A 13,912-nucleotide genomic window follows, 5' to 3' on the forward strand; every position below is an offset into this window, starting at 1 on the left:
TCTTTTTAGTCGTTGAAATACATTTGTGATCTCTCAGACTATTTAAGTATTTCAAGGGTGGTAAGCCTCCTTATTGTGCCCGCTGGCAAAGTGTTTTCTTGGGTGATTTGTGATTTTTATTTTTGGTAAACTCATGTTCAGGTGCTATGGTTTTTGTTCTTGTTTTTATTTTTTCCAATGGGATTTTCTTGCATTCAAGGTTATGGAAGTGTCCTTACAGAGTCGATAGAGCTGTTTTGTGCTGGATTTAACCAAGCACCACAGAGGTTTCATTGGCCCTGGGCCAGTTTTTACATTAATTTCTTGGTTTAGGATTCTAGTAACCCACAGTTGGTGCAAATTTAGATTTCATACTTGCATGTGCCACAGGCTTGAGTTTTTCTATATCCTGGCATAATCTGTTTCTTTTTCTATCCAAAGACCTGAGCGAAAACGAGCTTCTTTGCCTCCTCTGTAGCTCGATGGGCAGAGATCTCATGCATGGATGGAGGAGACTCTTCCAAGGTCCTGACATCATGCAGGGGTTTCAGGCTCTCTGTTCTAACTCGCTGCCTCATGTGGCCCTGGGGCCACATCTTATTCCGCTGACATGAATGTTCAAACCCCAGCTCTTAGCTGTTAAGGTTCATGGTTATGTCTTTATACTTCTGGGCCATCACAGCTTCAGTTCTTTCACTTAATGCTCCGGTTAAACATTCCTTCCTTAATTTTCTTCCATTTTATTTTGTTCCACATTTCTATATGGCTTTGGCCTTGGTACTGAATTCTCTCCGTAAATTCAGTCTACCATATTGCCAGAACTGGAAGTCTAAATAACACTTACAGCTTATCAAAAAAATCACTTCTAGGTCCTTTTATTTTTAAACTTCTTCCCAGGATATAGCCGAAAGAAATGCATGTTCATTAAATAATTGAATAACCAGACACCTATTGAATTTAAAAAGCGAATGAGAATTAAAGCTTTTGCCTAGCAAGTTGCTGTCTAGAGTTGCCTTCTATTGACTCTTGTAATAATTGGAGTTTCAATTATTAATTTTCAATTAGAAGCATGGCATAATGATCAGAAATGTCATTAAGAAATTGAACTGTGTCTAATGTTGGATTGATAGAAGTCAGTATTTCCCCAGGACCACTCCTTTCTTTAATGCCTAGAAAGCAGGCATCCTCAACGAGAAGAGCAGAAGTTACGGCAGAAATTTTGAAAGTTGCAAAAAGGAATGTAGGTCAGCTGAGTTGGCTTCAGTGACTTGGGAATGTGTGAGAATCTATTCCCCATTTGGGACAAATGTCTCCAATCTAATTATTCCCGGGTGCAGGATTGGAAGCCACCAGATGTGTGTTCAAATTTTAGCTCTGCCACTTCCTACCTTGTGTCCTCGGCTCCAACAAAAACAATGGCCCTGTAGCCAGAGAAGAGCCTTCAATGGGCAGAACCGAAACCATCTGTGTGCCTGTCCTATGCCTGGTACCCTGTTTAGCCTGTATACTGATTATCTCATGAGTCTCACAACTGACTTCCTGGGTATTTTCTTAGATGAAAATAAGTGCAGAGCATAGACAGAGTGCTGGGAATCATCAACACATAGTAAGTGTTTCTGTAGTGAATTAGTAATGCCACAACTACTGCTAATAACAGATTTTTCAGCTCCTACTGTCAGTTTTAAGAATAGTCGCCTTACATCTATTTTCTGATTTAATCTTTAAAACCACCTCAGAGATATTACTTCTATTTTAAATATTACAAACAAGCTTGAAGGCGTTAGGTAAATCACCCAGTACTCCATAGCTAGGGAGTGATGGACCTGGAATCCAAACCCAGATCTCTGATTTTAGATGACCAGCTTATTTACATTGTGTATAGAGAAAGTAAAGAAGTTGGGGGAGTATTTCTCAAATAAATGTAGTGTGTGAATGTTGTGGTATAAGTTTGGGTGGCTCAGAGACTTTTTTGCATAATTCTTTTTTCTCACAAGAGTTTCAGACAGCTGAGTTTGCTGAGTACATGAATTTGAAAGAGGACTCAGTACTGTGCCTGATATATAGTTGAGGCTTAATAAATATTGAGTCAATCAATTCATTCATAATTTAGTTACTGACTGAGGGTTATACTGTCATTTCTTTTCAAAGGTAGACTAGAAGCATGGTAGAAAACGTGTGGACTAGGTTTTGATTTGAGGGACCCATGTCCAGATCTTGCTTAGGGTGTTTATTAGCTTGGTGCCTGTGGGCAGGTGGATGAATCTCTTTGTGCCTCCGTTTCCTCATCTGTAAAATGGGGATAATCTTAATATCTACACGGTCCCTGTGAAGCACATGTAGTTCACATATACTAGTCCCTGCAGATAGTAAGTACTAGATAAAAACTATCATTCTCATTGTAAGTGCTCCAGCAAATGGAATTACTAATAATTGTTACTGCATGCTGCTAGGGTTGTTGTTAATGACGCTGAATAAAATGGGAGAAGAGTAAATCATTGCCGAAGAACAGGTGAGAACACCTGGATCCCACAGGTAGCATCTTCCGAAAGTAGGAATTCCAAGGACATTCTTCCTCTTTCTCAGCCTTCTGGAAACCTGGGAGCCAGCTTCTACTATCACAGAGATGTGGCCGAGGAAGTAACCACATCAAAAGGAATGGGGCAGAGGAGGGGAGCCTTGTCTTCCCACAAAAGGAACAAAAACAGCCCATTATTCAACGTCTCTGCTGAAAGGGAAAAAAAGAATATCCTCTGCAGAAAAAGTTGACCGTATTCAGTGGAAGATGCTTTGGTTTCCATGGCAATTAATGGTGTTAAGTGCGCTTCATAACTCAAAGGTCTTTGGTGAAGATGGAAAAGGAGAAGGGAGGAAGGTGTGTGCGTTTTTTTAAAAATAGCATTTGAAGGGTTTTTGTTGTTGTTGTTGTTGTTTTTACTGAAAATCCTTTTACCACCTCTATCAGGCAGGAGTTTTATTTTTGAATACCTGGAAAGATGTGCAGAATGACTTCAGGGGTAGAATTATAGATACAATTGAGACACCCAAAATAGGCTGTCTCTGAGGCATGGTGGACACTTCTGGAAGAATCTCCAATACCTTTACCCTGTGCGCCAGCAGAATGCCCTCCTCTGGCCCTGATGGGAATTCTGTAACGCTGTGGTCCCTGGCCACGAAGGGAAGGATTTGCTTATTCAGATTGCCAGAACTGTGCAAACTCTCAGGAAGGAGAGGTCTGCAGGACCCCTGCTCTAACCCCTTCATTATCTAGGCCATTCAGTGAAAACTCGGTCAACAGGTGTTTATTTATTAAATGCCTACTGTGTGCCAGGCGCCTCGCTGGGGGCTTTGCACCGGTAGCCCACCTAATTCTGAGTTAGAGCGGTAGTACCTCACTTTGGAGGGGTCTGGGCCTCGGGGAAGCTCAGTGAAGTTCCACTAGGTCACCTCAAAGTTGCAGAAGATCCTTGTAACCTCAGGCTTTTGTATCTTCAACAAGACAGAAGGCTTGGTCCTGTGCCTTTGTAAAGGGCCAGAGTATGAGCCCTCAGGGTGAACAGGGCTTCTGTGCCCGCTTGTGAAGACCCAGCCAAAGGTACGGGCCACTCTGCAGCTCACGCCCTTTCTTTAGCTTCCTTTCCTATAAGACATGGGAGGCAGGAACACACTTTCCATGCACATACCTGTGGGTTTGAGCCTGAAATTATATAAGGCCTTCACCTCTTACACTGCTCTCTCTGTCTCAGATTTCGGGTCTCATGTTCTAGTAACTGGATCCTTTCTTTTCTTTTCTTTTCTTTTTTTTTTGACTGTGTGCTGTGTTTTTCATGTGTCATCTGATTTAACCTTCCCAACAATAACCATGGTGCCAATTCTGTTATTATCTCTGATTTTCACACGAAGGAACTGAGGCACAGAGAGGTGAAGTGGCTTCCTCTAAGTCCCCCAGCCTGAACGAGGTGGAGTGGGGTTCATAGGCTTGCTTTCCGCCTCCACGGAGGGTACCCAGTCAGGACGCAGCATGGAGGAACAGATGTGGTGTCAGTTAACGCCCGATTGACGTCTGTGCACTGACCCTCTTCCTAGTTTGGGTTTTGTTCGCGCAGCCTGGGCTTACTTCCACCGAGGAGGTTTCCTCCTTCAGTGTCTGAAAACAGACATGGAGACTGAGGGTCTTTATAGAGTCAATCAGTCAGTTAGACATGCAGGGTCACAGTGCCATTGAAGAGTGATCATGGCCATAAAGAGCTGGCACAGAAGGAGATGGTCCTCTGTGCTCAGAGGCAGAGATAAAGGGCCATGCAGTTGAGAGCATGTCTGCCTGGAGAAATCAGGGAAGGCTGTCTGGAGGAGTCGACCTCCAAGGCCTTTCTTCTTCAAGCTACCACTACTCTTAGCAAGTAGGCCCACCATTAAAGAAGGCTTTTTCCTCAGGCAGCCTCTCTGGGCTCTGCCTTCCTTCATCCCAGAAGTCTCTGGTTAATTAAGAAAGGCCCGGGACAGAGAGTTCACCCCTCACTCTAAGTCTCCTTCCCTGTCTTCCCTTTCCTTCCCCCGCACTGCGGGGCTGCTGCAGATACAGGCTTGTGAAAGAGAGGACTGTTTGTTTTATAACAGGAGCTTAACATGATTCATTTCAGATTCCCCAAGGACATTTGTAAAGTTTGGAATGAGTCATAATATATTTTTTTATTAAACTCCAAGACCCAACAAGCAGGAAGCTCTGTTGGACAACATAATATAACTGATGTACTGCAAAGTGGACTTTTTTTAATGGGTGAGTCTTCAAGCTGCTGCAGAAACTCTCTGGCCTCTCCTATCACTGTCGGGTTCTGGAAGGAGATTACAAGGGCTTTGGAGACTCATCATACCAATTCCCAACACACACACACACACACACACGCACGCACGCACGCACGCGCGCACACACACACACACACACACACACACACACACACACACGTCCTGTCCCTCCGAATGCCGTAGCCAAGTGCTGAGGGTCTCAGGACAAAAGTAGTGCCTCTTTGCAGTCCCACTTCCAGACCTTCCTAAGAACCAGGGCCTACGGTATTCTCCAGAACGCAGAAAGTCCCCCAAAGCAGCATCTGAGCAGTCTGAGAACTGTTCCCCCCCCACCCCAACAGAGCTATAGTGTAAAGCAGGATTCTCCGAGGGTGGTACCCAGACCTGCAGCAGCAGCATCACCTGGAACCACATTCTCAGGCCCCATCCCAGACTTACTGAGTCACAGACTCTGGAAGTGAGGCCCAGCAACTTGTATTTTAAGGAATTCTCTAGGTAATCTGATGCTAACTAAAGTTTGGAACCACAGTGATAGGGTCTTGCTACTCCAAGTGTGGTCCCTAGACCCGCAGCATCAGTGTCACTTGGGAGCTTGTTGGAAATGCAGACTCTCGAGGCCCTCCACAGACCTGCTGAATCAGGATCTGTTTTTTAGCAAGACCCCCAGTTGAATCTCATGTATGTGAAAGTTTGAGAAACTGTCCTGTAGGACATCGTTGGACCCAGCCTCAGCTGGTCCTACATTGAATTCTCGCTCTGTCTCTTACTAGCTGTGCGATTATGGCTATAGACACATGACTCCTCCCAGCCACAGTGTCCCGATAGGTAAAAAGGGAAGTCTTGGCTCTTCTGGCTGTCCCAACATTTACGAGAAAAACCTCCCACAGTCCCGCTTCCCCAGGAGGCGCTCAGAACCTTTCTTTCTGCCTCTCCCTGGTAAGCATATAACCTCCTGCCCCGCTGACACTTGCCCTCCCTCCCTGGATGCCAGCGGCTCTGTTCCTGCAGCCCTCCCTCCTCTTGTGTTTATGTTTTTCTCATGATTAAATATCCCCCATGGCGTTTGGCTGGAGCTCTCCGATTCTGCTTGTGGAAAGGCTCACACGGTGTCCCCTTTGAAGTGTTTTGTTTTTTTCTTTAAATTCAGCACTGCCCTTGAATCAGGGCATGACCGGTGACCTGTATAGTACAAATCAGAAAGAGGGTTTCTCCAAGGTTCTCCAAAACAGACCCCAAAACACACTGGGTGAGGATGGGTTTGAGTACAGCCAATTAGACTTGTGCAGCAAAGTCTTCTCATGCGCTTGGTGGTGATACTTAAGAAAGGGAGCAAACAGGACACCTTGAGTCTGATAAATTGCTGAGAGGTGCTGAACAATGACCTCGAAATCACAGACACCTCCCCCATTCCCCGCCTCCTACTGTGTCACGGATCCTTGCTGGGAACAAGAGGCTCACAGAGCCCTCTCAGTGCCCCAGATGAAAGGCCTGAAGCCAGACACAAGGGGAGGGGACAGGGGGGACAGAAGTCCACTGACCCTTCCTGGGGCCACCAAAGGGGATTCAGAGGAATTAAAGCCCTCCTCAGGCTCCAGGCCCCAGACAAATGGCAGTGTCCCTTCCCAGGGTGTAGGGTTTAAAAAATGCACCAGACAGGGCTGCCTGTATGCACGGAGGGGCCCTCACACACTGCAGGGGGTTGGGGCCGGTGCAGAGGTTGGGACTGCTGCTCAGAAAAGCAGTCTGGCAAGAAGATTCAAGAGCTGCAAAAAAGTCTATATCCTTTGACCCAGTAATTCTACTTCTGGGAATCTGTCCTAAGAAAACAATCTGAAATGCAGACAAAAATTTATACACGTGGGTGTTCCTGCAGCTTTATTTATAAGAGTGAAAAATTGGAAACCACTAAACGCTCCACTTTGGTGAATTGGTTAGGTAAATTACAGTTCATTCATAGAATGGAATATTTTGTAGCCGTTAAAAATGATGTTTACAGAGATTTTAACGACATGCAGAAATGTTTATGGTATATACCATGAAGTGCAGAAGGCGGTATATAAAATCACACGTACAGTGTGATCTCAGCCACGTAAAACAATTAGAGAAAAATTACAGAAAGGAAAAACACACAAAAAAAACTGTTAACCGTGGTTGTCCTTGGGTAGCAAGACTGTGGATGATTGTTTTGCCTTTTCTTTCCACCTTTCTGGGGTTCTTCTACATTTGGAAACGATTTCTCGTCAGCTTTGGGAACTGTATTTATTTAAGCTTCACAGGCGGTGAAGGGAAAAATCACCATTAGTCTGAGGGCTGGTGAGGGCTAAGACAGCTGTTTTCCCCTCTTGCCCATATATTGTTTTTGGACTCAGAGAAAAAAATTAAATAAACATTATTGACCAAATTAAAATCAAATAAAAATAAATAAATAAAGCATCTGAGGAAGGCCTCTGCTCCCCAAACAAGAGATTGTCTGTCTCCCGCTTATCATTTTTCAGGGATCTTATAAAACCAACCACTGTGAAATTGACTTCTAACTGATCTTAATTGAGATGGGGCCCAAATGCAAGGCTTAGAAATGAAATTCGGGAGGGCCGCCCATGGACTAGCCTGTTGATGGGACCCTGCAAATCCCTCGTCACAGATAAGCTCATAGGGGGTAATATCACAGGGCCAAGTTTCACCTGCTGCCTTTCACAAAGGACTCCAGGGTCCCGCCACCCATTGGCTGTTTTTGGGGTGTTTTGTTTTGCTTTACCTAGCTAAGGGCTGAGTAGTGGTTGATGTTACACTTCCTCGGCCTGCAAGTATTCTCTGAAGGCTTGTGGTTGAAGGGTTCAGCCTCAACTCTACCAACATTCCCCTGCCCCACCACGCACGCACTCACTCACGTCACGTTTGCACATATCATGCATGTGTCCATCCATCTACAGAGTGTATATGACATTTAGTGATGGTCTGCAACAAGCAGGCACCATGCTAGGCCTCTAGTGTACATCATCTTGTTTAATCCCCACAGTGACCCTATGAGTTAAGTATTAATCAAGTGTAAAAAACTCAGTTAAGCATTCTTCCTTCTATCTGCTTAGGAAGCTCCCGTGATTTCAGGGGTGAGCCTAGTCTCCTCACTGGGATCTCCTCCAACCTTGAAGGGACCAATCCTCTTCATGTTAAAAGCAAACAGCCCAGGCCCCAACCCACAGACTGCATGATGCCCAGGCCCTCCCTTGTCACCCCAAGTCTCCCTGGCCAACCTTTCCCTGCTTGCCACCTTGGTGCCTGGCCCTCTCTTCCTGTCCTCTTCCCTTTGGGTCCCCCCAGAACCCCTCTTCCAGCAGTCCACGGTCAGATTCATTCATTGTTTGTTTAAACCCAGAAGGCCTCCCCTTTCGGAGCCAAACAGTCTTATGACGGCTTTATCCTCACCAAAAGAGTCCTCTCTCAAAGATATATTCTGACTTTTTTTTCAAGCCAGGCAGCTTTCTCTGTGACCAGCATTTTAAAATAACTTTGTGCGTGTGTGTGCACTTCGTATTGAACCGTATACTGCAAAATAGATGTAGCACTGGAAAATCATCTGTTAAAGAGAGGAGAACTAAATACATGAGAAAGGAAATAAAGCAATGATGTGATTTAAAATGGTAACAATACAATGCACTAGTGTACTCTAACAAGTTTGCAAGTCTCCATAAGACAGGCTGTTTTCTGGGAAAGTATTCAATACAAGCTTCTCAAACTGACTCAAGAAAAAGTAGAAAAACTTAAAAAAGATCCTGTGTAGGGGGGAACATTGAGAGAGAAGTTTTAATGAAATGATTGCTTTTTAAAAGACCCCAGGTTAAGATTATTTCATGCTAAAACTCTCCAAGTATCAGGGCACAGATGCTCAAATGATTCCCATGCTTGCATTGGACAAGTTTTGGGATCCAGTGTCCTGAGTTTAAATCCTAGTTTACCATTTACTAGTTGCATAGCCATCGATGAGTTAAAAATCTCTGAATCTCAGTGTCCACGGGAATTCAGCAAAGGAAGTGGTTATGGTAAGACAGAGTGGTCCAGGTGAGCTTTCTGGAGGAGCTAGTCTGTGATGAATCTCAGTTTCCACGGGAATTCAGCAAAGGAAGTGGTTATGGTGAGACAGAGTGGTCCAGGTGAGCTTTCTGGAGGAGCTAGTCTGTGATGAATCTCAGTTTCCACGGGAATTCAGCAAAGGAAGTGGTTATGGTGAGACAGAGTGGTCCAGGTGCGCTTTCTGGAGGAGCTGGTCTGTGATGGATTTCATTTATGAGCAGTGGTTATCAGGAGCCTTTCTCATCCTTGCTCAGACCCCTTACAATTAAGGGATGGACTTACAATTTGCCTGGCCAAAGTTAGGGTAGAGTCCATGTCATAGAAGGGCCGAAGATTCACAAGTTCTATTATTAATTCTTGGATATCAATAGCAGAACTTCCAGCACTGCTCATGACGATTGAGATTCCTGTGTCAGGCACAAGGCTGAATTCTACATGCAGTAGCCCAGTTAATCCTCAAAACAACCCTATGAAGTAGATGCTATTATTGCCCCCATTTTAAAGAGGAAGAAACCAGGCAATTCCCTGGTGGTCCAGTGGTTAGGTCTCCGTGCTTCCACTGCAGGGGGCACGGGTTCAATCCCTGGTCAGTGAAGTAAGACCCTGCGAGCTGCGCAGCAAGGCCAGAAAAAAAAAAGATGAAGAAACCATGACAAAGTGCCTTACCTAAGGTCCCGCTATCAGATAACAGATATTAAATGGCCAGGATTGGAACTCAGGCTGTCTAGCTCCAGAGCACTTAACCACCATAGTTTTCAGCTTCAATTAGTGTCTTACTTTGCAGAGCTTTTTTTTTTTTCTTTTTTGTGTATTTTATTATTTTTAAAATTTTTATAGGGGTATAGTTGATTTACAATGTTGTGTTAGTCTCAGGTGTACAGCAAAGTGGATCTGTCATACATATACATATATATCTACTCTTTTTTAGATTATTTTCCCATATAGGCCATGACAGAGTATTGAGTAGAGTTCCCTGTGCTGTACAGTAGATCCTTATTAGTTACCTATTTTATATATAGTAGTGTGTATATGTCAATCCCAATCTTCCAATTTATCCCTCCTACCCTCCTTACCTCCCAGTAACCATAAGTTTATTTTCCACATCTGTAACTCTATTTCTGTTTTGTAGATAAGTTCACTTGTAGCCTTTTTTTAGATTCCACATATAAGTGATTTCATATGATATTTGTCTTTCCCAGTCTGACTTACTTCACTCAGTATGGCAATCTCTAGGTCCATCCATGTTGCTGCAAATAGCATTATTTCATCTTTTTTATGGTTGAGTAATATTCCATTGTATATATGTACCACATCTTCTTTATCCATTCCTCTGTTGATGGACATTTAGGTTGCTTCCATGTCCTGGCTATTGTAAATAGTGCTGCAATGAACATTGGGGTGCATGTATCTTTTCGAATTATGATTTTCTCCAGATATATGCCCAGGAGTGGCATTGCTGGGTCGTATGGTAGTTCTATTTTTAGTTTTCTAAGGAAGCTCCATACTGTTCTCCATAGTGGCTGTATCAGTTTACATTCCCACCAACAGTGCAGGAGGGTTCCCTTTTCTCCATACCCTCTCCAGCATTTATTGTTTAAAGATTTTTTGATGATGGCCATTCTGACCCGTGTGAGGTGATACCTCATTGTAGTTCTGATTTGCCTTTCTCTAATAATTAGTGATGTTAAGCATCTTTTCATGTGCTTTTCAACCACCTGTCTGTCTTCTTTGGAGAAATGTCTATTTAGCTCTTCTGCCTTTTTTTTTTTTTTTCGGTTTTCAGCATGTGGTGTTTTTTTTTGGTTTGTTTGTTTGTTTGAATTTTATTGGAGTGTAGTTGATTTACAACATTTTGTTAGCTTTGCAGAGCTTTTGACAGTTGATGGCATGAGGTCATATACCCCTGCTCATTTGAACACTGCAGCAATCAGGAGTTCTCGCCTTTACAAAGGAGGAAACAGGCCTGGAGAGCTCTGAAATGACTTACCCAGGGTCATTCTGCTAAAAAGTGATAGATCCAGGATCTACCACTAAGGCTTCCCTGTGGCTTTTGGAGGCCCCAGAACTGTGGGGAATACAGGTTCATGATAAGACATCCCTGTCCCTAAGTAACTCGTAGTCTACTTATGGAACACAGCATGTGAGCACAGCTAACGTGGCAGCAGTGCTCGTTGATTTGCCCCCAGGACTTGCCAGGCCTCCTCTCTGCACCCATCAAGTCCACCACCTTCCAGAAGCCTTCCCAACCTCTGCATCCAGCTTCTCACCTCTCTGATGTCCTGTAGCCCTGATGCTCCTTAGCAGCCCTTTGTGTAATGAGTGCTGAGTGAATGTCAATAATGAGTGTAACTGTTGTTATTATTATTATTAAATGACTGTTATTCCCTTTGCCCTCCTGGAGTACAGGGACATGTATCTTATATGCTCTGTGACGCCCAGTCCGTATCAATGCACTGTCATAACAGAGTTAATGAATGCCAGTTGTCCTGGACAGAGCATGGGCCCTAGATTCAATGTCTCCAGGTCTCTGTGGCCTCCTACGTTGGTCCCACACTTTGTGATTGACCTCCTTGAACCTCAGTTTTTGCATCTGTAAAATGAGGATGATAACATCTGCCCCACAGGGTACTTGGGAGGATTTATGAGCTGATGTATTTTAAAAGTGTCTGACTCAGAACGTGCAACAGCATGTATGACTTCCTTGCCCTTCCTTGGTTGTGTTTTTCATGGAACAGAGCCATGTTTTCAACAAAAAGCAGACATATTGCAGGGTTTCTGTTGTGTTTTTAGTAGGACGTTTCATGGCTGGTCTGATGAGAAAGCATTAACTGAGCACCTACTATGAGTACAGGGCTATGTGGGGATACAGAGAAAATATAAGTGTGCCCCTGCCCAGGGCGTCGTGTGATGTTTTGCCGGTAGCTCAATGGGATCAGATTCCGGTACAACCAGAGCTGGCTCTGCAGAGAGAACTCATCTGCGAGCACCTAATTTTGGGGTCCCATTGCCTTGAGTCCCTAAGTCAAGGACAGCTTTCAAGGAAATGTTTATTTTCAAGTAGGTAGAGGAATACAATCCAGACAGCAGTCCCAAACTGTTAGCTGCGTATTAATCTGCAAGGACAAATATCATAACATAATCAGTATAGCAGTGCTCCCAGCTTAATTGAAAATGCTGCATATGAGGGCAGTTAATGAGAAATGCAAGGTTTGATGATTCAGAACTGCTGAGATTTAGCGGTTTAGGGGGTGTAGCGAGGAAGTGTTGGATTTATTTCCCTTTGTTATTCTCTTTGTACATCTGGACAGGAAGGGGTCTGAAAGGAGTTACTAACAGTATGTATGGTTAGAGAACTTTGATTATCTGGAAGTCCCTCAGCTACCTGGAACACGGCAGAGAGCCAGCCAGGCGGGAAGCGGGGGAAAAAAAGCCTCTGCGGCGACAGAACACATTTCAATTTGTCTGTGCACCGCGGTCCTTTCACTTCTCTGATAAGAAGTCCTCTCAACCCACATCACAACCTATTTGTTTATTCTTCCTTTGCACAAGATCTTAATAAAGGAGGTGATCTGATTTCCCAGGCATTAGCAGGATAGCAACAAAGCATCCTGGCAGTAGTGGGCGGGGCCTCAGGAGATACCTGTCTGTCCACCCCAACCTGAGTTTAGTCCCATAGTCAGTAGAGATCTTAAAGGCACAGAGTATGTTTTGGCCCCAGGGGAGAGAAGGACGCAGGAGAATCCCGGCTCTTAAGGAGCTTACAGTTTGGGGGCGGACAGATGTTGTCTCAGTCAAGATTCTTAATTTCAGACAAGCTACTCTCTGGATAGTTTAAACAGAAAGGGATTTCGAACAGGATATTAGGTGGCTTGAAAACTTTCCAGGAATGCCAGGGACCCAAGCTTGGATGCCGCAGAACCAGAGAAGTACCCAAACACTGAATAGGCCTATTGGACTGGAGTCTCCTTTATTCCCACCCCATGGGACTCAAAACTCTAGGAACTAAACAGTAAAACCTCCATGCAGCCATCCACATAAATGATCACCTTGGCCACTGTGCTTACGGGAAGCCCTGATTCACCTGAGCCCAGCCACCACGTCCCAAGCCAGCGTCTGCCCTCTGTGATCCTGTGGGTGTGTTTGCTCAGGAGAGCCTGGGTGTAGCTACAAGGGAGTCTGTGTGATGTTTCCAGCTATCTAGCCTCTGTAGAACAGAAAGCACACTGGGCCGGGGTGGGTGGGGGTGGACAAGGGTGTTGGGAAAGCCTGTCTGTGGAATCTGCTGAGTTGGGGCCAGATAACTACAGCCCAGTGAGCCAAGTCCTGTTGTAGAGTTGTTTGAGGGCTGACTCACGGACAAGGTGCATGACAGAGCCCCGCACGAAGTGTCCCCTGAGCGCTGATGGTCAGGGAGGAGATGCCAGCCCGAGAAAGAGTAAGCATAGAAACTTCACGGGCACAAAACACTGGGGCCATTTCATTTAGCAGCAAATACCCCTACAGAGGTACTGACTCCGTCGGGAGGGGCATTGGTAATAGACCATCAGTAGTAATAGAAAATCAGTAACAGTCAGTAACAGACCCCACAACTAGAGAGGCAGACAGGACCCCTATCCCAGATCTCAACCCCACCTCTCTCACTTCTGCCCTACCACAGGACCGACCTGCCTTGTGAAATTAATCAGAATTTGTCGGGGAAATTCTAGTGGAATTTTTAGGCTTCTCCTCTTAGTGTGATGACATGGCCCCGTCGCCTCCCCGGACTCCATGCCAGCTCTTTGGTTCTGGAAATCTGAATGCTTCCACAGGTATTTGCTCCTTGCCTGGTCGGTCCTCCGGGCAGGTGCCCTGCACCCAGGGAAGGAGCCCAGGGCAGAGCTCCAGCAGCCAGGATGCAGGAAAGGCTTCGTGGGCGCGCTCTTTCTTTTCCTAAAGCACCAGCACTGGGAGATAGAGCCGCCTCCTTTTCCTCATAGCAATTATGTGCACAATTACATTTCCAGCAGGTGTCACTTAAGAGGGTGAAACCCATTAAGCGTTCAAATGAGAAAGCGGAAGGGAGCCT

The sequence above is a fragment of the Delphinus delphis genome, chromosome 8, assembly GCF_949987515.2.
Source record: "Delphinus delphis chromosome 8, mDelDel1.2, whole genome shotgun sequence".
NCBI lineage: Eukaryota > Metazoa > Chordata > Mammalia > Artiodactyla > Delphinidae > Delphinus > Delphinus delphis.